Here is a 21,588-nt window from a genome sequence, read left to right on the forward strand (position 1 = left end):
TATCTGCTTCCACCAGTTGGATGCTTAGAATAGGCTTTGTATCTTCAAGTATGGACAAGCTCTGTTGATATTGATTACCCCCTGTATAAATACTCCCAGGTTGTCCTTAAATCTCTTAATTTGAGCTCTTGTGATTGGCCTAGTCTTCATCCGTGTCAAGTCAGCACCCCAGCGGGTTATCGGTGGAGCGGGCTCGGGCGGAATCACATCACCGACCCTATATAGAAGCATGATAGGCAAATTGCTCTATGTATGTTCATCAAGACCGGATATTATGCATGCCACATGTGTTTTGTCTAGATATATGCAAGCACCATCCCAAAACCATTTTGTAGGTGCCAAAAGAATTCTTAGATACTTAAAAGGAACACAAGACTTTGGAGTTTGGTATGATAGGCAAGATGTGATGAGATTAATGGCCTACTCGGATAGTGATTGGGTTGGATGCTTGGATGATATAAAGAGCACTTTGGGGTATCTTTTCTCACTTGGTAGTGGACCATTCTCATGGAATGCAAAGAAGCAAGCAACAACCGCTCAAAGCACCGCCGAAGCTGAGTACATTGCTTGCTCTTCATGTGCAAATCAATGCATTTGGCTTAGAAAATTATTGGAGGACCTTAGTTATCCTCAAGAAGGTTCAACCATCATCAAATGTGACAACACTTCAGCCATATCAATAGCCAAGAACCCCATTCAACATGAAAGCACAAAACACATACCGGTGAAGTATCACTCTTTGAGGGAGTTTGAAGAAAATGGAGACGTAAGCTTGGAATATATCAAGACCGAAGATAACCTTGCAGATTTCTTCACCAAGCCACTTCCAAAAGCAAGATTTGAGACCTTGAGTAAGCTTCTAAATATTTCAAGCAAGAACACCAAGGAGGAGTGTTGAAATGTGGTGATCTTGCCACAATGTGCAAGGTAGTTCGGTTACACTTGCACTCTTTGTTTTGCAACATCAAAGACCAAACATTATTTATGTTTATGAATTTTATCTTATCTTGTAATGTTTAAGAACAATATCCTTTTTGTAATGCCCTAAGCTCATTATCTAGCTTAAGGCCTTTTTTGTCTAGTTGCTGGAATTGTATTTCCAGCAACATAAGTCCACTTCCTTGGATTCCGTTTGAAGTAGGTTTAGGATTTGGACCTGAATTTTGGATATGATAAACTAGATATGAAGAGGAAGAAGCAGCAAAAATAATGGCCCAATTTGAAGCTGGGAAGGCTGAGTTAAGCCCAAAACAATCTGACCCTTGTGCAGTGTTGTTGCCCAGAAAACTGGGCAAAACTGCCTCGGGTTTAATTACTTTTGAATGGGTAAATGGACTTTGTTTTATCTGTTTTTTGAGTAGAACATAGTTTAATATTCAAAAAGGCTTCCCTCCAATTTTCAAGTCAAATGGAGCTGGTTTTCAAATTCAAATACCTTAGACAAGCTGAACTGCCCATTAAAGAAGGTTTCTTGCATGCCCAGCACATTGATTAGAGTTAGTTGAGGTAGTTTGGCTTGGTTGGTTACTTTTAATGCTTTTGTATTTATTGCTCAATATGGCAGCATGCCTTATTGTCTTTTTGATGTATTTAAAAGTATGAAAATTGTAATGAAAAACGTTGAGAAAGAAAATATTCAAAAAACAGATTTTGAAAAACAAAATTTTTGGCTCTCTCTCTCTCAACTACTACATTTTTGGTTTCTTCTTCTTCCCAAAAGCTAACAACCTTCTCAAGAACCCTAAACCTCCATTAAAACCAGAAACAAAACCTAAACAAACCCAAAAAAAAAAACAAAATCAAGAACCAAGAACCAAGAACCAACAACAATCATTCTTGACTAACACCTTGAATGATTGTGCTCTAGGGTACAACAACATAAACCTACACCAAATTCCATCAATTTTGGGTTAAGAAGATGTGAAAATGCCTCTCTTTATATAAGAACGGTGCATTCCAAGGTGTAAAGTGGGAGAGAAGGGATTTCATAATTGGGGTTTTGAATAGATGATCTTTTCATTTTTCATTTTTTTTTCATATGGAAAAAATAAAGTAATAAGAATGAGAGATGTTAAGCTTTTTATCATCATAGCATCGAGCTATTTTTTCGCAGGACCTCCCCTACTGTATCGTCACTACAGTAGAGTTTAACCACCAAGTTCCGGATGGATTGGTGTGGTTCCTCTACGCTTAGTGATGCAATTTGGTGTAGGTTTACGTTGTTGTACCCTAGAGCACAATCATACAAGGTGTTAGTCAAGAATGATTGTTGTTGGTTCATGATTCTTGATTTTGTTTTTTTTTTTTTTGGGTTTGTTATGGTTTTGTTTCTGGTTTTAATGGAGGTTTAGGGTTCTTGGGAAGGTTGTTAGCTTTTGGGAAGAAGAAGAAACCAAAATGTAGTAGTTGAGAGAGAGAGAGCCAAAAATGTTGTTTTTCAAAATCTGTTTTTTGAATATTTTCTTTCTCAACGCTTTTCATTACAATTTTCATACTTTTAAATACATCAAAAAGACAATAAGGCATGCTACCATATTGAGCAATAAATACAAAAGCATTAAAAGTAACCAACCAAGCCAAACTACCTCAACTAACTCTAATCAATGTGCTGGGCATGCAAGAAACCTTCTTTAATGGGCAGTTCAGCTTGTCTAAGACATTTGAATTTGAAAACCAGCTCCATTTGACTTGAAAATTGGAGGGAAGCCTTTTTAAATATTAAAATATTTTATAACCAAAAACCATATAAAACAAAGTCCATTTACCCATTCAAAAGTAATCAAACCCGAGGCAGTTTTGCCCAGTTTTCTGGGCAACAAAACTGCACGGGTGTCAGATTGTTTTGGGTTTAACTCAGCCTTCCCAGCTCCAATTTGGGCCATTATTTTTGCTTCTACTTCCTCTGCATGTCTAGTTTACCATATCCAAAATTAAGATCCAAATTCCAAACCTACTTCAAACGGCATCCAAGGAAGTGAACTTATGTTGCTGGAAATACAATTCCAGCAACTAGACAAAAAGGCCCTAAGCTAGATAATGAGCTTAGGGCATTACAAAAAGGATATTGTTATTAAACATTACAAGATAAAATAAAATGCATAAACATAAATAATGTTTGGTTTTTTATGTTGCAAAACAAAGAGTGCAAGTTAACCGAACTACCATGCACATTGTAGCAAGATCACCACATGTTTGGTTTTTTTATGTTGAACCCTTTTGAGGATAACCAAGGTCCTCCAATAATTTCCTAAGCCAAATGCATTGATTTGCACATGAAGAGCAAGCAATGTACTCGGCTTCAGCGGTGCTTTGAGCGGTTGTTGCTTGCTTCTTGTATTCCATGAGAATGGTCCACTACCAAGTGAGAAAAGATACCCCGAAGTGCTCTTCATATCATCCAAGCATCCAGCCCAATCACTATCCGAGTAGGCCATTAATCTCATCACATCTTGCCTATCATACCAAAATCCAAAGTCTTGTGTTCCTTTTAAGTATCTAAGAATTCTTTTGGCACCTACAAAATGGTTTTGGGATGGTGCTTGCATATATCTTGACAAAACACATGTGGCATGCATAATATCCGGTCTTGATGAACATACATAGAGCAAACTTCCTATCATGCTTCTATATAGGGTCAGGTTTACCTTTGGTGTGCCATCCTCCTTCTTGTATTTGTCTCCTTGGCTCATTGGTGTTGACATTGGCTTGCATTCATCAAGGTTGAACTTTTTCAAAAGATCTTTGATGTATTTCTCTTAAAATATGAAAATACCCCTAGAGCATTGCATCACTTCCACTCCAAGGAAGTAATTCATTTCACCAAGGCTTGACATGTCAAACTCCTTTTCAAGTTCATTTTTCAAAACTTCCACATTCTTTTCATTTTCACCCGTGACCAACAAATCATCCACATAGAGTGAGATAACAATCATGCCTTCTTCATTCCTTCTGTATAGTGTTGGCTCATTTGGACTACTCCTAAAGCCTTGGTAGGTCAAGTAACCATCAATGTTGCCATACCAAGCCCTAGGTGCTTGCTTTAACCCGTAAAGTGCCTTGTGTAGATGGTAGACTTTGTCCTCATGTCCTTGAACAATGAAGCCCTCGGGTTGCTTGACATAAACCTCCTCTTGAAGCACACCATTCAAGAAAGCCGACTTTACATCAAGGTGGTACACCTTCCATGACATTGAGGCCGAGATGGATAGGATGAGCCTTATGGTCTCCATTCTTGCAACTGGTGCAAACGTCTCTCCATAATCTACACCCGCTTGTTGTGCATAACCTTTTGCCACAAGCCTTGCCTTGTGCCTGCATATTGTTCCATCCGGGTTGAACTTGGTCCTAAAGATCAACTTTACACCAATTGGTTTCTTGTTTTTAGGTTTAGAAACCAAAGACCAAGTTTCATTCTTTTCTATCATATCCATTTCGGTTTGCATGGCCTCCATCTACCCTTTTTTTTTGCATAGCTTCTTGAGCATTGGTAGGATCACTCAAGGCAACATTGCACCTTTCATATATTTCGAACAATGGCCTTTCTCCTCTAACACCATCTCCAATCTCCAATTCGGCTCCAATGGTCTCAAGTGCATCCTCCTCATCATCTTCATTTTCTTCATTGTCATTGTCATTGGTTTCTTCTTCTTCATCATCCAACCGAACATTATCTTCATGGACAAGAAGCTCCTCCTTTGTCCAATCCCAAACAGCATCCTCATCAATCCTCACATCCCTTGTTACCACAAGTTTCTTGGTTTCCAAGTTGAAAACCCTAAAACCTTTGGTAACCTCATTAAAACCGACCAAGATACCCACATTTGCCCTTTTGTCAAGCTTGTCTCTCATGTGTGGATAAACATGAAGAAAACAAACACTTCCAAAGATTTTTATGTTGTCCAAATATGGTTTTTGTCCATACCATCTCTCATAGGGTGTCTTGGACTCATTGGCCTTGGTGTATGCTCGGTTTTGGATGTAGCTAGCCGTGTATATGGCTTCGGCCCAAAACTTCTTTGTCATGTTCTTCTCATGTATCATGCACCTTGCCATCTCCATCAAGGTCCTATTTTTCCTCTCACAAACACCATTTTGTTGTGGTGTGTATGGTGTTGTGAATTGATGCACCATTCCATTTTCTTTGCAAAAATCCTCCATAGCCAAGCTTGTATATTCTCCACCATTGTCGGTTCTCAAGCACTTCATCCTTGCATTGCTTTGGGTTTCCACCATCTTTTTGAATTCCATGAACTTCTCAAGTACTTGTGACTTGGTTGTTAGAAAATATACCCAACACATCCTTGAGTAGTCATCAATGAAGGTTTGGAAGTTCTTACATCCTCCAATTGATGACAAACTCATCGGTCCACACACATCCGAATGGACTAGCTCAAGCTTCTCCTTAGCTCTCCATGAACCGACTTTAGGGAATGGAAGCCGTGTGGATTTCCCTAGTTGGCATACATCACATAGGCTTTTCATCTCCTCAATCTTTGGCATGTCCTTCACAATGGCATTGGTGTTTTTCATGGCACCATAGCTAGAATGCCCAAGTCTTTTATGCCAAAGTTGAGAAATGGACTCCACTTTGGTTTTTAAGACTTGTTCATTCTTATCTAGGTCCAATCTATGGATTTTATCCTTCAATGGTACCTTAAACAGCTCATTACCACAAGCATCATATATGATACATCCATCTTTTGCAAAATTTAAAGCAAAGCCTCTTTCTACCAATTGTGCTACACTAAGCAATTTTTCACACAAACTAGGAACATATAGCACATCTTTTATAATTTTGGTACCTTCCTTGGTGTTCAAGCACACATCTCCTTTGCCTTCTACTTTCATGAACCGGCCATCACCAATCTTCACTTTGGTTTTGTAGTTTCGGTCAAGCTCCATAAAGCCATCCTTTTGGAAACTCATGTGGTGTGAGCAACCACTATCCACAAGCCAACCGAGACCACTACTTGTGGCTTTAAGGCATGTGGCCACAAATAGGTTCTCAGCTTCTTCATTAACCACATTGGCTTGTTGTCTCCTTTCCTTGCATACTTTGGCAATGTGGCCTTTTCCTCCACATCTTTCACAAGATGCATCTGGCCTCCAAAAACACTTGGATGGTGGATGTCCAAGCTTCTTGCAATGAGGGCAAGGGAATGCCCTCCTCGGTTTTGATGGCTTTGTTGTTGTTGTTGTTGATTCCATCCACTTTTGTTATTGTTTATGTTGTTGTTGGTTGTAAAACCGGTTTGGTTGGTGTTGTTGCTCTTCCTTCCTTTATTCTTCTTTTTGTTGCCGTGGCCACCATAGAATGCACTCTCGATGGTCTCCTCCTTTCTTATCGCCCTCCTTTGTTCGGTTGCTTGAAGAGCATTGATGAGCTCACTCAAGTTTATTTCACTAAGATTTCTAGATTCTTCAAGGGAGGAAATCTTAGCTTCAAACCTTTCGGGTAAGCTCACCAATACTTTCTCTACTACCCTTTGATCGGTCAATTGCTCACCAAGGACCCGAATTTGATTTACCACTTTGAGCATCTTTTCCGTGAAATTCTTGACAAGCTCATTCTCCTTCATCTTCAAGGTCTCAAACTTTCTTCTTAGGTTTAAAACTTGCATTTGCCGAGTTTTAGTATTTCCATGGAACTTCTCTTGAAGCTTTATCCAAACCTCTCTAGCATTTGTGCATGACATTATCCTTGTAAAAATAGAATCACTCATGGAGGAGTGCAAGGCAGTGAGGGCCTTGAACCCCTTGGCAACTTCGGCCTCATGTGCATTTCTTTGTGCTTGGGTTGCATTAGCTCTCAACTCTTCCACTACATAACCTTCTTCTATGACTTCCCATAAACCAAAGGCTTGAAGGTAGGCTTTCATTTTTATACTCCAAATGGAATAGTTTTGGCCTCCAAACTTAGGTGGTGTTGGGGTTGCAAAGGATTGTGAGGCCATTTGAAAAAATGGTTTTTGAAAAGTTTTGAAAAATGGACACAATAACAAGCTCTCGGGTGGTGGTGAGTTTCAACTAGTCTTTTTGGGAGGTTTTGGTTTCGGTTGGAAGGTTTTAGGTGGGGGATCCTCTCACAAATAAAATGGTCTAGGTTGAAAGCTCACAAGGTCCTAAGAAATTACACTATGCTCTGATACCATGATGGAATTTGGTGTAGGTTTATGTTGTTGTACCCTAGAGCATAATCATTAAAGGTGTTAGTCAAGAATGATTGTTGTTGGTTCATGGTTCTTGATTTTGGGAAGAAGAAGAAACCAAAATGTAGTAGTTGAGAGAGAGAGAGCCAAAAATGTTGTTTTTCAAAATCTATTTTTTGAATATTTTCTTTCTCAACGTTTTTCATTACAATTTTCGTACTTTTAAATACATCAAAAACACAATAAGGCATGCTGCCATATTGAGCAATAAATACAAAAGCATTAAAAGTAACCAACCAAGCCAATCTACCTCAACTAACTCTAATCAATGTGCTGGGCATGCAAGAAACCTTCTTTAATGGGCAGTTCAGCTTGTCTAAGGAATTTGAATTTAAAAACCAGATTCATTTGACTTGAAAATTGGAGGGAAGCCTTTTTGAATATTAAACTATGTTCTAGCCAAGAAACAGATTAACAAAAGTCCATTTACCCATTCAAAAGTAATCAAACCCGAGGCAGTTTTGCCTAGTTTTCTGGGTAGCAAAACTGCACAAGGGTCAGATTGTTTTGGGTTTAACTTAGCCTTCCCAGCTCCAAATTGGCCCATTCTCTTTGCTACTGCTTCCTCTACATGTCTAGTTTACCATATCCAAAATTCAGATTCAAATCCCAAACCTACTTCAAACGGCATCCAAGGAAGTGAACTTATATTGCTGGAAATACAATTCCAGCAACTAGACAAAAAGGCCCTAAGCTAGATAATGAGCTTAGGGCATTACAAAAAGGAATTGTTCTTAAATATTACAAGATAAAATAAAATGTATAAACATAAATAATGTTTGGTTTTTAATGTTGTAAAACAAAGAGTGCAAGTGTAACCGAACTACCTTGCACATTGTGGCAAGATCACCACATTTCAACACCTAGGACACTAGAATATCGAACCATGAACAACAAAAGTCATGAAAGAAAGGCATTCCATCCCTTGGATAGATAGAGAGGGAGGGTAGAGCTTTCAGTTTTTTCATGTTGTCAAGGAGTTGAACAATGGTTTTTTCTTGTTGTCAAAGAGTTGAGCAATGAAAATAGATGGCGAGTGCGTGATTGAATTGATCGGGTCATGTAGGAACGAGGTTCAAGTCTACCGGTCTGTTAGGATGCCTCAACTGCATACATCATTGCACTTCCACTTAACACCTATCATAATGATAAATGGCTCGTCTCGCTGAGATCTTCTCTTGAATTCTCAAAACTTCTGTCGCTTCACCCCCATAGGGGCAGAAAACCCATCGCTATCTTAGCTGTGCTACCGAAAGCTCTAGGGAAGTTGGATTAGGAGAGCACTCATCTTGGGGTGGGCTTACTACTTAGATTATTTCAGCAGTTATCCACTCCATGCTTGGCTACCCAGCGTTTACCGTGGGCACGATAGCTAGTACACCAGAGGTGCATCCGTCTTGATCCTCTCGTACTAGGGAAAGGTTCTCTCAATGCTCTAACACCTACACCGAATATGGACCGAACTGTCTCACGACATTCTGAACCCAGCTCACGTATCGATTTAATGGGAGAACAGCCCAACCTTTGGAACATACTACAGCCCTACGTGGGAAAGAGCCGACATCGAGGTGCCAAACCTTCCTGTCAATGGGAGCTTTTGAGGAGGATCAGCCTGTTATCCCTATAGTAACTTTTATCCGTTGAGCGACAGCCCTTCCACTCGGCACCGTCGGATCACCAAGGTCGACTTTCATCCCTGCTCGATGGGTGGTTCTTATAGTCAAGCTCCTTTTTGCATTTGCACTCGAGGGCCAATCTCCATCTGGCCCGCGGAAACCTTTACAGGCCTTCGCTACCTTTTAGGAGGCCTATGCCCTATAGAAACTGTTTACCTGAGACTGTCCTTTGGCCCGTAGGTTTTGACATAAGGTTAGAATTCTAGCTCTTCCATAGTGGTATCTCACTGATGGCTCGGCCCCCCCGGAAGGAGGCCTTCTTCACCCTCCACCTAAGCTGCGCAGGAAAGGCCCAAAGCCAACCCCAGGGAATAGTTAAGCTTCATAGGGTCTTTCTACCCAAGTACTGGCTGTCCCTACCGTCACAAAAATGTCTATTTCACCGAGCCTCTCTCTAAGATAGTGTCCCGATCATCACGACTTTGGTACGGGTTAGAACTTACCCGACAAAGAATTTTGCTACCTTAAGATCGTTATAGTTACGGCCGTCGCTCACCGGGACTTTAGTCACTGGCTCCCCTGTCATCAGGTCACCAACTTCCTTGATCTTCTAGTATTGGGTAGGCGTCATGATGCGAATCCGCCCAAGCTCGCACAACCAACAACTCACTGGGGTACTGATCCGATACGGATGAAGGCTGGACCGACCACTAGGGCTCAAGCTAAGAGGCTTAAGGACAACCTTGCTGCCTTTATCCAGAAAGTAATTCATTCTCAAAAGGGCTTGTCCATACCTGAAGATAAAAGACCTATTTTAAGTATCCAAGTGGTGAAGGTTGATACATCGGACACCCATACATCGGACATTTGATATCGGACACCCATGCCTCGGACATCTGACATAACTTAGTTCGGACATCACGCAGACATAAGTTAGCTCGGACAGTCATAAGTTAGCTTGGACGGACATAAGTTAGCTCGGACAGTCATGAGTTAGCTCGGACAGTCATAAGTTAGCTCAGACAGACATAAGTTAGCTCGGACAGTCATGAGTTAGCTCGATTGAAGACATAATTCAGCATAGATGTCAAAGTCAACTCGTTACCTAATTTGCGTTTGACTTTGGGTTTTTATTTATTTATTTGCTGGACAAATAAGTTTAGGAATGTTTTTATTTTATTATTTTGTTTGTAAATTAATTAATTCCTAATTGAAAATAAGGTAATTAATTAATTAGATTCAGAAAATGAAAGATTCGGTCAAGCTAGAACTCTTCATTATGTGGCCGATTTTTCCTAAGGTTTTTAGGGTTTATTTTGTTTCTTTCAAAGCCTATTTAAAGGCTTAATTTTTAATAAGAATAAAACTTTGATTTGATTGAGAAAATACTTGTGAGATTAATTATCTCTTTGTTCTTTGAGAACACCTAAAACACCATTAGAGAATTGGTTGTTTTAGCTTGACTTATCAATAGGTTTTCCATCCCCTATTGTGGCGTCTACATTATACCAAGATTTCTAATCACAGGTTGGTTAGGGGTTGAGGTCAATTCCATTAGAACTTTAACTTAATTAAGATCTGGACTAATATAATACGGGTTTAGGAGTAGGTCGTCCTAGGTTCGTATCACGTTAGCCCCCATACATGGTCTTATGACTTTGCGGAGACCTGTATTTTTGGTAAACAATCGCTTAGGCCTGGTTACTGCGACCCCCTTTGTAAGGAGGCACCCCTTCTCCTGAAGTTACGAAGCTATTTTGCCAAGTTCCTTAGAGAGAGTTGTCTCGCGCCCTTAGGTATTCTCTACCTACCCACCTGTGTCGGTTTCAGGTATAGGTACCCTTTCGTTGAAGGTCGTTCGAGCTTTTCCTGGGAGTATGGCATAGGTTACCCTAAAAAACCAGGGGTACCTTGCGTCCTTTAACCGATAACCATCTTTCGGCTAACCTAGCTTCCTCTGTCCCTCGGACCAACAAAGAGTAGTACAGGAATATTCACCTGTTGTCCATTAGTCTGCTTTTTGGCTTGATCTTAGGCCCTGCCTCAACCTCCGTGGACAAACCTTGCGGAGAAACCCTTAGGTTTTTAGGGCATTGGATTCTCACCAATGTTTGCATACTCAAGTTGACATTCTCGCTTCCACTTCGTCTATCACTACTCGCGTGGGTGCTTCCCTCTAGGCGCAACGCTCCCCCAATGATGCATTTTTACATCCCACAACTTTGGTAGATTCTGTAGCCCTGTTCATCTTCAGCGTAAGAGCACTTCATCAATGAGCTATTATGCATTCTTTCAAGGGTGGATGCTTCGAGGCAAACCTCCTGGCTGTCTCTGCACCCTTACCTCCTTTATCACTGAGCGGTCATTTAGGGGCCTTAGCTGGTGATCTGGGCTATTTCCCTTTCGACAATGAAGCTTATCCCCTATCGTCCCACTGGCTGACCTTGACCCCTATTATTTTGAGGACATATTTAGTATTCAGAGTTTGCCTCGATTTGGTACCGATCTCGCTGCCCGTATCGAAACAGTGCTTTACCTCTAAATGTCCAGTCAATTGCTATGCCTCAACGCATTTTGGGGAGAACCAATAAGCTATGGGTTCGAGTGTCATTTCACCGCTAACCACAACTCTTCCGCTAATTCTTCAACATCAGTCGGTTCGAACCTCCACTTAGTTTCACCAAAGCTTCATCCTGGTCATGGATAGATTACCCAGGTTCGGATCCATAAGCAGTGACAATTGCCCTATGAAGACTCGCTATCACTACGGCTCCGATGGGTTCCCTTAACTATGCCACTGCCTATAAGTCGCCTACTCATTCTTCAACAGGCACGCGGCCAGAGCCCTGGTCTCCTCGCACTGCTTGGGAGCTTACGGCTTCATGTTCTATTTCACTCCTCGATGGGGGTTTCTTTCACCCTTCCCTCACGGTACTAGTTCACTATCGCTCACCCAGGAGTATTTAGCCTTGCAAGGTGGTCCTTGCTGATTCACACGAGATTCCAAATGTCCCGTGCTACTCGGGTCAAAGCATAAGCTAGTGATACTTTCGGTTACTGGACTCTCTCCATCTATGGTGCAGCACTCCACCACTTTGCCTAGTAGCATGATGCTTGTATTGCTCTCCCGCAACCCCGATTTCACACTCTACCTCCTCTACATTCTTGACCACCTATCTTTGTTTTAGTAGAGTCTTTCAGTGGCATGTTTCGGTCCTCTTCCCCATTGCTTAGAAACAGTGAGCCACCCGTTTAGGTAAAAGATACTATCATTACCACCTAGACAATTAGACATCCAACCTATAATCGCAACAGCCCAATTGCAAGAGCGGAGCTCTACCATTTGAGCTATATCCTCCCGAGCCAAGTGGAGCATGCATGAAGGAGTCAAATGCTTCTTCAGTTCTTTTCCTTGGCGCAGTTGGGCCATCCTGGACTTGAACCAGAGACTTTGTCCATGAAGTAAACCATCGCACCTACGGTCCAACCAATTGGGAGAGAATCAATAGATTCCTTTTTTAGAGTGATTCATCATTCTTGAATGCAGCATACAACTCTCTGTTGTACTATGCTCTCCAAGTGTGTTTGGTCCTCGCTTTTTCCTTACCATGGAAAGTCTTTATGAAATAACTCCGATGAGACGAAAAAGGAAGGCGTTAAAGACCCTCCTGGCCCAACCCTAGACACTCTAAGATCCTTTTTCAAACCTACTTCCATTTTGAGTCAAGAGATAGATAAATAGACACATCCCATTGCACTGATCGGGGGTGTTCATAGTGACTGAGGTGGTCGAAGACCAATAAGTGAGTTATTTATCAGCCAAGCATTTTTACGACTAGATCTAATCTCCTGGTCCCTGTGGAAAGGAAAAGAAAATTCATGTTCTTCCTTTCCGGAAGGGAGGATTTGGAAAATCCTGTTAATTGCAGCTTTTTCCAGACCTCAAGGAAAAGCATGAAAAAAAGGCTTGAATGGTACGATCCCTCCGTCACCCCATAATGAAATGGGTGATCTCGTAGTTCTTGGTCTATGAAGATATGTTGTTAGGTGCTCCATTTTATTTTCCCATTAAGGTTGAACCAAAACCTATGCTCGAGAGATAGCTATCCATATACTGATAAGGGATGTATGGATTCTCGAGAAGAGAGGAGCCATGGCGGTCCCTCTCGAACCTCCCGGATCCCATGAGTGAATACAAAGTTGGATCTACATTGGATCTCACTTGAATCACCTCATCTATCCTGAGGAGAAGTTCGGTTTCAAACCCCAGTTTGAACGGGAGAAGTATGCCATGGTAATGTGCCTTGGATGATCTACATCTCAGGGTCATGCGTTAATGAGCACATTAAACTATCCATGTGGTTAAGAGCCCTCATAGCCCAGGCACAACAACTCAATTATCAGGGGTGCGCTTTACCACTGAGCTAATAGCCAATTGTGCAGGCCTCCCACTGGGGGCCCACTATGCCAAAAGTGAGAGAAACCCTATCCTTTTCTTTCCTTTTTTATGCCCCCACGTCGCCACACGGGAGGGACATGGGGACCCAAAAAAGGGGATCTTACCAACTTGTTCCAACCTAGGATAATAAGCTCATGAGCTTAGTCTTACTTCATCGTCAAGAAATGAAAGAAGACTTCCACCTCCAAGTTTCACTCAGACGTAGCTCACTTTTTTTTGGGTGTGCAGCAATGTCAAACCAAAATACCCAACAAGCATTAGCTCTCCCTGAAAAGGAGATGATCCAGCCGCACCTTTCAGTATGACTACCTTGTTACAACTTCACCCCAGTCACAAGCCTTGCCTTTGGGATCCCCCTCCTTGCGGTGAAGGTAATGACTTCAGGCATGGCCAGCTCCCATAGTTTGATGGGCGGTGTGTACAAGGCCCGAGAATGAATTTACTATTGTATGACTAACCGGTGATTACTAGTGATTCCGGCTTCATGTAGGCGAGTTACAGCCTACAATCCTAACTGAGGATGGGTTTTTGGAGTTAGCTTACCCTCACGGGTTGGCAACCCTTTGTTCCAGCCATTGTAGCATGTGTGTCGCCTAGGGCATAAGGGGCATGATGACTTAACATCATCCTCACCTTCCTCCGGCTTATCACCAGCAGTCTGCTCAGGGTTCTAAACTAAACGGTGGAAACTAAACATGAGGGTTGCACTTGATGTGGGACTTAACCAAACACCTTATGGCACGAGCTGATGACAGCCATGCACCACCAGTGCCCATGTTCCCGAAGGCACCCCTGTTTTTGAAAAGGATTCGTGGCATGTCAAGCCTTAGTAAGGTTCTTTGCTTTGCATCGAATTAAACCACATGCTCCACCGCTTGTGTAGGCCCTCGTCCATTCCTTTGAGTTTCATTATGGCGAACGTACTCCTCAGGCGGGATACTTAATGTGTTACTACAGCACTGCACGAGTCGATACGCACAGTGCCTAGTATCCATCGTTTATGGCCAAAAATTCCCCGAATTGGTTTTCCATTTCTATAAAGAATATAATTTACAACTATAAGTTCTAGATTATCACTTTCCTGCAATGGGTATCGAGGGAAAACTGTTTCTAAATTTATACCGTCTGCTATTTCATATATGATTATGGGCCGAACGAAAACAAAATAATTTTTCTTGGTAGGTGTGATCCATTGGACATAGATCCAATTTTTCAATTTTTTTTATTCCTTACATTTTTTTTTACCGTTCCCGACGGTATCAAGATGCTGTTGTATCAAAATATCTTATCCATCTCTATAGTAAAATGGATAGATTTTAAGTTCAATATTTTTTTTTCTCTCCACTCGTACCAAACTGCTTGCTCAACATCTTATATTTAAAATGGTCCATATACTCCAATGATACTATTGTTCCATACCATTATGGAAGAAGATTTAGGTAAAATATGCACTTCCTTGGGAATGAAAAAAAAATCGATCTACTTTCATTTGGTATTTTGGCTTAAATTCTTTGACTCCTTGATACTCAAGCAAATCCTCTTTTCTGAGCTGAATACAACCCTATCGTCCCATATTTAGTAATTCCTGAACTTTTTCTTCTATATTAAGGATCATCAAAATAAGCACAAATAATATTTCTACGAAAAATACCATTTATCAGTGTTTTAATCGAAATAGTGGGATGAGGCATTAGTTCTTTCTCTCGTTTTTTAATCCACTGGAATGGAATAATGAATCTACTTCATCATCTCTTTGCCAATAAAAATAAATCAGAATTCTCATGTAGAATAAAAGGAAATATGAAATTACAATGACCTTTATATATGATTCAATTAAATTCTTAATAATCCGAAATGATATTTTCTTTTCTACCAGAAAGACCAAAACTAAAGAATTTGTGTTTTACTTGATCATTATTTATTGGATTTCCTGAAAGGCTAGAAAACATTTTTCATTCGGAAAAAATAAAATGAACATTCATTTGATCTTGATCTTTGCGGAGTAAAAGGGGGACGACACTGGATCGGCATAAACCTCCTGACAATATTCATAAATGACTTGCTTTTGGTAAGAGATGGACATTACTATATGTAAATTCCGGTGCATAGTATACATCGGTACTTCAGTGCATTTCTCCCTCTGAGTCAGAATAAATATGTTTTCGAACATTTTTTTTAAATTCCCACGCGAATTTTAGCAATAACTTGTTCGGATTCTACATATTGATCATTTTGAACTAAAAATAAAACTTTTTGGTGGAATAGTCACATTAGGTATAATATCTTCACTCTTAATAGTTACATACATGTCTATATAACATAGAAAAGCAGGATTCCCATGACGTGTACGTGTAGGATGAACCAAATCCTCATTGAATTTTATTTTTCCATTAAAAGGGGCTCATACATGTTCTGCAGTACCGCCTGTAAATACCCCATTGATATGAAAAGTTCCTAATGTTAGTTGAGTGCCCGGTTCCCCAATAGATTGACCCATAATAATACCTACAGCTTCTCCTAATTCGACCAAGTCGCCATTAATAGGCTTCGACCATAACATAATCGGCAAATCCAATACGTGCTCTTACAAGTAAATGGAGTTTGGCTAGATATTGGTTATGTTTGAAAGGTTATCAATCGATTGACAAGTCCAATCCCAATATCTTGATTTCGGATGGCTATACATCGAGGGCCTATATATACATTGTCTTCTAATCCACGACCAACCAATGTTTGGATAAAAATTCTTTCCGGCATCATCCCATTGCGAGGACTCTTAGAAATACCTTGGCACGTGCCATAATCTGTTCTACGTACAACAATGTGTTGAACTACTTCAACAGTCTACATGTAAGATATCCAGCTTCCGATGTTCATACAGTAGTATCCACAACTTCTTTACGGGCTCTGTAACAAGAAATGATATAGTCTCTTAAAGACAGTCCTTCACATAAATTGCTTTGAATAGGTAAACCTATCATTTGTCCTTGGGGATCCGACATTAACCCTCTCATACCTACTAATTGGTACTTGAGATGCATTTCCTCTAGCTCCCGAAAAGGACATTATATAGACTGGATTAAAAGGGTTAGTCATCCTAAAATTTGTTAGAGAATCATGGCAAGTGTTAGCCATGAAACATGCAAAACTGAGACCAAGGCGAGGTAAAAGCTTAAATGCCTTGGCCGAAATCATTAACCTAGTTTGTTTCATATTTGGCTTGTATTTTTAATTCTAGCAAATTGTGTAATCTAGGCTAGATAAGTTGGTGCACAAAGACACCAAAATATGTTGTTTAAAGTATACTAGCCAAATTAGGGTTTACGAAAAGCCAAGCACCTAGATGACATGGAAAGCACCTTGGTGGCAAGGATGGTGACATGGAAGCTACTTGGTGACATGGAGCTTCACCATTCGGTCTCTCTCTCAACCAATGCATGAAAGGACATGTGTCATCATGCATGAGGACTACTTCACCATGAAGCAACTAATGGGGCAGCAACACTTGTCAACCAACCATGATGCATGTGGCTAAGTTACTTTACACATGTGGTTTTGCTTCACCATGAAGGACTTGTTTGTATTGGTCCTTAAAACCGATCATGGTGTTCTGTCACATCTATTTTGTATGCTATAAATATGTATTACATCTCAATGAATGAATATATTGAATTTTGGAGAAATATACCTTAGTTTCCATTTGAAACCAAGAGAACACTAAAACCGGCCTTGTTACAATTTTTCCAGCAGCTTATTACATCAAAGGCGAGATACACCTTCACCCCAAATCAATTTCAATCCTTCATACCTTGTTTTCTTTTGATTAACCTTGCCCTCATCCTTTCAAATTGGTATCAAAGCCTGGTTTCATCAATCCCTCAACAAAAACCGATTGAAAACTCACAAAACACCTACCGGTTTAAATGGCTTCCTCACATTTTTCAGCACCTTCAACTCCCATGTTTGATGGCCACAACTATCCTGTTTGGGCAATCAAAATAAGATCTTATCTTTAAGCTTATGACCTTTGGGAGCTTGTTGAAGTTGATTATGAGGAGAACTATGACTTGTACAACTCCTAGACAAGCATGGGAAAAGCTTCAAGAGGAGTTCCAAGGAAGTACAAGATCAAGACAGATGCAACTGCTCAACCTTAGAAGAGAATTCGAAAATATGAAGATGTTGGAGCATGAAACCATGAAGGAGTTTTCCAACAAACTTATTAAGATTGTCAACCAAATCCGGTTGCATGGTGAGTTTTTACCAGATCAAAGGATTGTTGAAAAGATTCTTATATGCCTTCCAGAGAAGTATGAAGCAAAGATCTTAACTTTGGAGGAGACAAGAGACCTTACACAACTCATAGTTGCTGAATTGATCAATGTTTTGCAAGCCAAGGAACAAAGGAGGAGTCTTCGGCTACAAGGTGAATGAAGCTCGGGTGAAGCAGCCCTTGTAGCAAATAACAAAGGTAAATCAATCCAGCAACCAAGGCCTTTCCAAAGGCAAAATAGAGGCAAGGAAACAACAAACCAAAGAGAGAACAAGATGACATATGGTCCTTGCATAATTTGTAAAAAGAAAGGACACACAGCTAAGATATGCTGGTGGAGACCGAATGCTCAATGTAAAATTTGCAAGCAATTTGGTCACATGGAAAGAGTTTGCAGGCAAAGGAACCAAAGGCAAGAAGCTAGACATGCTCATGAACCCAAAGAGGCAAGTGGTGAGCATGCACATACCTTCACAGCAACTTGCAACCTTGTAAGCTCAATCACACTCATGGATCTTGGACAGCGGGTGCAAAAATCACATGTGCAACAATCAGGACTTGTTTGTCAAGTTTAACTCAAGAATTGCAACAAAAATTAGGGCAGAAAATGGACAAATCATGGAGGCTCAAGGAAAAAGAGATTTGGTCATTAAAACACCAAAAGGTACAATTCAAATTACCGATGTTTTATTTGTACCAAATCTGTCCAAAAATTTACTTAGTGTGCCTCAACTTATGAAAAAATGATATACTTTGAAGTTTTTAGATAAATGTTGTGAAATATCTAAGGATGAAAAAATTATATTACTTGTCCATATGAAAGACAATAGCATTGTAATTGATTTTAATTAATAAAATCGAATGGCTATGAATACCAAAATCCATGAAGAATCAAAGCTATGGCATAGAAGGTTCGGCCACTTCAACTATGCCACCATGAAGCATATGCATACTCAACAAATTGTTGAGAATTTACCACAAATCCATGGAGATGATGCTGTTTGCAAAACATGTCAACTTGGCAAAATCAAAAGACAACCATTTCCTTTGACTACAATCAGCAAGGCAAAGGAAAAATTACAATTGGTGCATTCGGATTTGTATGGACCTATGAATGAAGTAACACATGCTGGGAGGAAGTATTTTATCATCTTTATTGATGATTATTCAAGGAAGTGCTGGATCTACTTCCTCAAACAAAAATCAGAAGCCGCAGCCACATTTGAAGAGTTCAAAACACTTGTTGAAAATCAAGCACAAACAACCATCAAGGTAATTAGAACCGACAATGGTGGAGAGTACATATCCAAAACTTTCCAAGATATTTACAAGACAAATGGCATCATACATCAACTCACCACTCAATACACACCACAACAAAATGGAGTGGGTGAAAGGAAGAATAGAACAATCATGGAGATGTCAAGATGCTTGCTGTTTTAGAAGTGCTTGCCAAAGAAAATTTGGGCCAAAGCGGCTAATACAAGTGTGTACCTCCTAAACCGACTTCCAAGTAAGGTAATTGAATCCAAAACACCAAATGAATTATGGTATGGCTTTAAACCTTCAATTACTCACTGAAAATTCTTTAGAAGTTTTTGTTACATGCATGTCCATGACTCCAAAAGAACCAAACTTGATAAGAAACCAAACTTGATAAGAAAGTAAGTATTGGTGTTCTTGTAGGCTATAGCTCAGTTTCAAAAGGCTATAGAATCTTTTATGTATCTAAGATGCAGGTTGTTATCTCTAGAGATGTTATAATAAATGAGAACTCATATTGGAGTTGGAAGGAGCATAAAGTGGAAGCAAACACTTATATTCAATCAAGAACTCCTTCCACCGATCAAAGTGATTTTGATGTTGAAAATAATGATGACGATGATGATGACCCAGCCAATGAAGATTATGTGGGCAAGAGAGGCACAAAATCAATTGAAGAATTTTATGCAAGTGCAAGGATGGCAACACCTGATCCTACAACATATAGTGATGCTTCACAACACAAAGAATGGCAAGCTGCAATGGAGGAGGAGCTTCACATGATTGACAAGAACAAATCTTGGAAAATATACCATTTGGATGTAAAATCAGCTTTTCTAAATGGTATATTAGAAGAAGAAGTATATGTTGAACAACTTGAATGATTTATCATAGAAGGAGAGGAGGAGAAAGTGTACAAGCTTCATAAAGCTTTGTACGAGCTCAAACAAGCTCCAAGAGCTTGGTATGCAAGAATTGATGACTAGATACTCATTCTAATTTTCCTTAAACTGTAACACATATGACCTCAATATATCCTCTAAGGTCTAAATAGTCCTTTTATAGTCCATCAATCTGGGGTGAAAAGCAGTACTCAAATTCAACTTAATGCCTAGTTTCTTCATTATTCCCTTCCAAAACCTCAAAGTAAAACATAGATTTTCTGTCAAATACGATCGATACTAGCACCGCATACAACTCACTATATAATTCATAACGAGTCCTACTAACTTCTGAAGGGATAACCTCTTTCGAATAAGTAGGAAATGTGCAGACTTAGTGAGTCGATCCACTATCACCAAAATACTATCATGTGTCTGAACTATGGAAGGAAGCTTGAATATAAAAATCCATTGTAACGCAGTCCTATTTCCATAATGGGATTGGTAAAGGCTGTAAAAGTTTAGCAGACTTTTGTCTCTCTGCCTTCACTTACTGGATCACAGAGTCTAGAACAAATCACCAGATCTCCATCACCTCTAATAGTGAAGCCTGACTTCCTGATACGAACCTAGGATGACCTGCTCCTAAACCCGTATTATATTAGCCCGGATCTCAATTAAGTTCAAGTTCTAATGGAATGGACCTCAACCCCTAACCAACCTGTGGTTAGAAACCTTGGTATAATGTAGACGCCACAATAGGGGATGGAAAACCTATTGACAAGTCAAGCTAAAAACACCAATTCTCTAATGGTGTTTTAGGTGTTCTCAAAGAACAAAGAGATAATTAATCTCACAAGTATTTTCTTAATCAAATCAAAGTTGTATTCATATTGAAAAATAAGCCTTTAAATAGGCTACAAAGCCAAGAAATAAAACCCTAGAACATAAAGAAAATGGGCCACCACACATAAAGAAACCTAGTTGGCCGAAACTATACTTCCTTTCCTAATCTAAGTTTGATTAATTAATTCCTTTATATTAAATTAGGAATTAATTAATTTACAATGGAAAGAATAAAATAAAAACCTTCCTAAAGTTATTTGTCCATAAAATGAATAAATAAAAGCCAAAAAGTAATGGTAGTTTCCTAAAACAAAAAGTAAAAGCAAATTAGGAAACTAAAAATGCTAGCCTTTTGATCAAGTTGACTTTGATCAATCTTTGACCTCTTTGAGCTTCAAATCAGCTTCTAGATGCTTTTTAGGATGCCAAATAAACTGAATATGAAGTCTCACATGTTGCCCATGCTTGGAAAAATAAGAAAAGGCTAATACAGTAAAATACAGTAAAGCTAGCAGAGGTGGAATCTTCTAGTTCTTCCTATTTGACCCGAAACCGATCGATCTAGCCATGAGCAGGTTGAAGAGAGCTCTAACAGGCCTTGGAGGACTGAACCCACGTATGTGGCAAAATACGGGGATGACTTGTGGCTATGGGTGAAAGGGCTTCTATTCCTCTCCCAGCTAAAGAACACCAATCTGCATCTTTCTCTCTTTCGCTATGAAGCATAATCAAACCTCATGGGCCAGGTACTGCTATCTATGCAACTAATGGATCCCTTCTGACGCCCCCGTCTTCATTTATTACAGATCAGCTTGAAAGTACCCCTTTATATTATGATGATAGGGGTGGATGGTAGGGCAAGAACAGGCATAATCGCTGGAACGGCTAGAAGTGGCCCGACTATCTTCCATAAATATAAAACATATATATATATATATATATATATATGGATATTCGGCGTTTAATGAGATAGTAAAGTTCTAGACTCAAACTAGAAAAAAACAAGACTCTCATCACCCATATCACTCAACAACCCAACCTT

At 39.9% G+C, this 21,588-nt stretch overlaps 1 pseudogene; it reads left to right on the forward strand.

Moving 5' to 3' along the window:
* The first annotated feature begins 17,345 nt into the window (after positions 1–17,345).
* LOC132804191 (NAD(P)H-quinone oxidoreductase subunit 2 A, chloroplastic-like) overlaps positions 17,346–21,588 on the forward strand; it is a 29,312-nt pseudogene continuing 25,069 nt past the window's right edge.

Source organism: Ziziphus jujuba, chromosome 6 (assembly GCF_031755915.1).
Source record: "Ziziphus jujuba cultivar Dongzao chromosome 6, ASM3175591v1".
Taxonomy (NCBI): Eukaryota; Viridiplantae; Streptophyta; class Magnoliopsida; order Rosales; family Rhamnaceae; genus Ziziphus; species Ziziphus jujuba.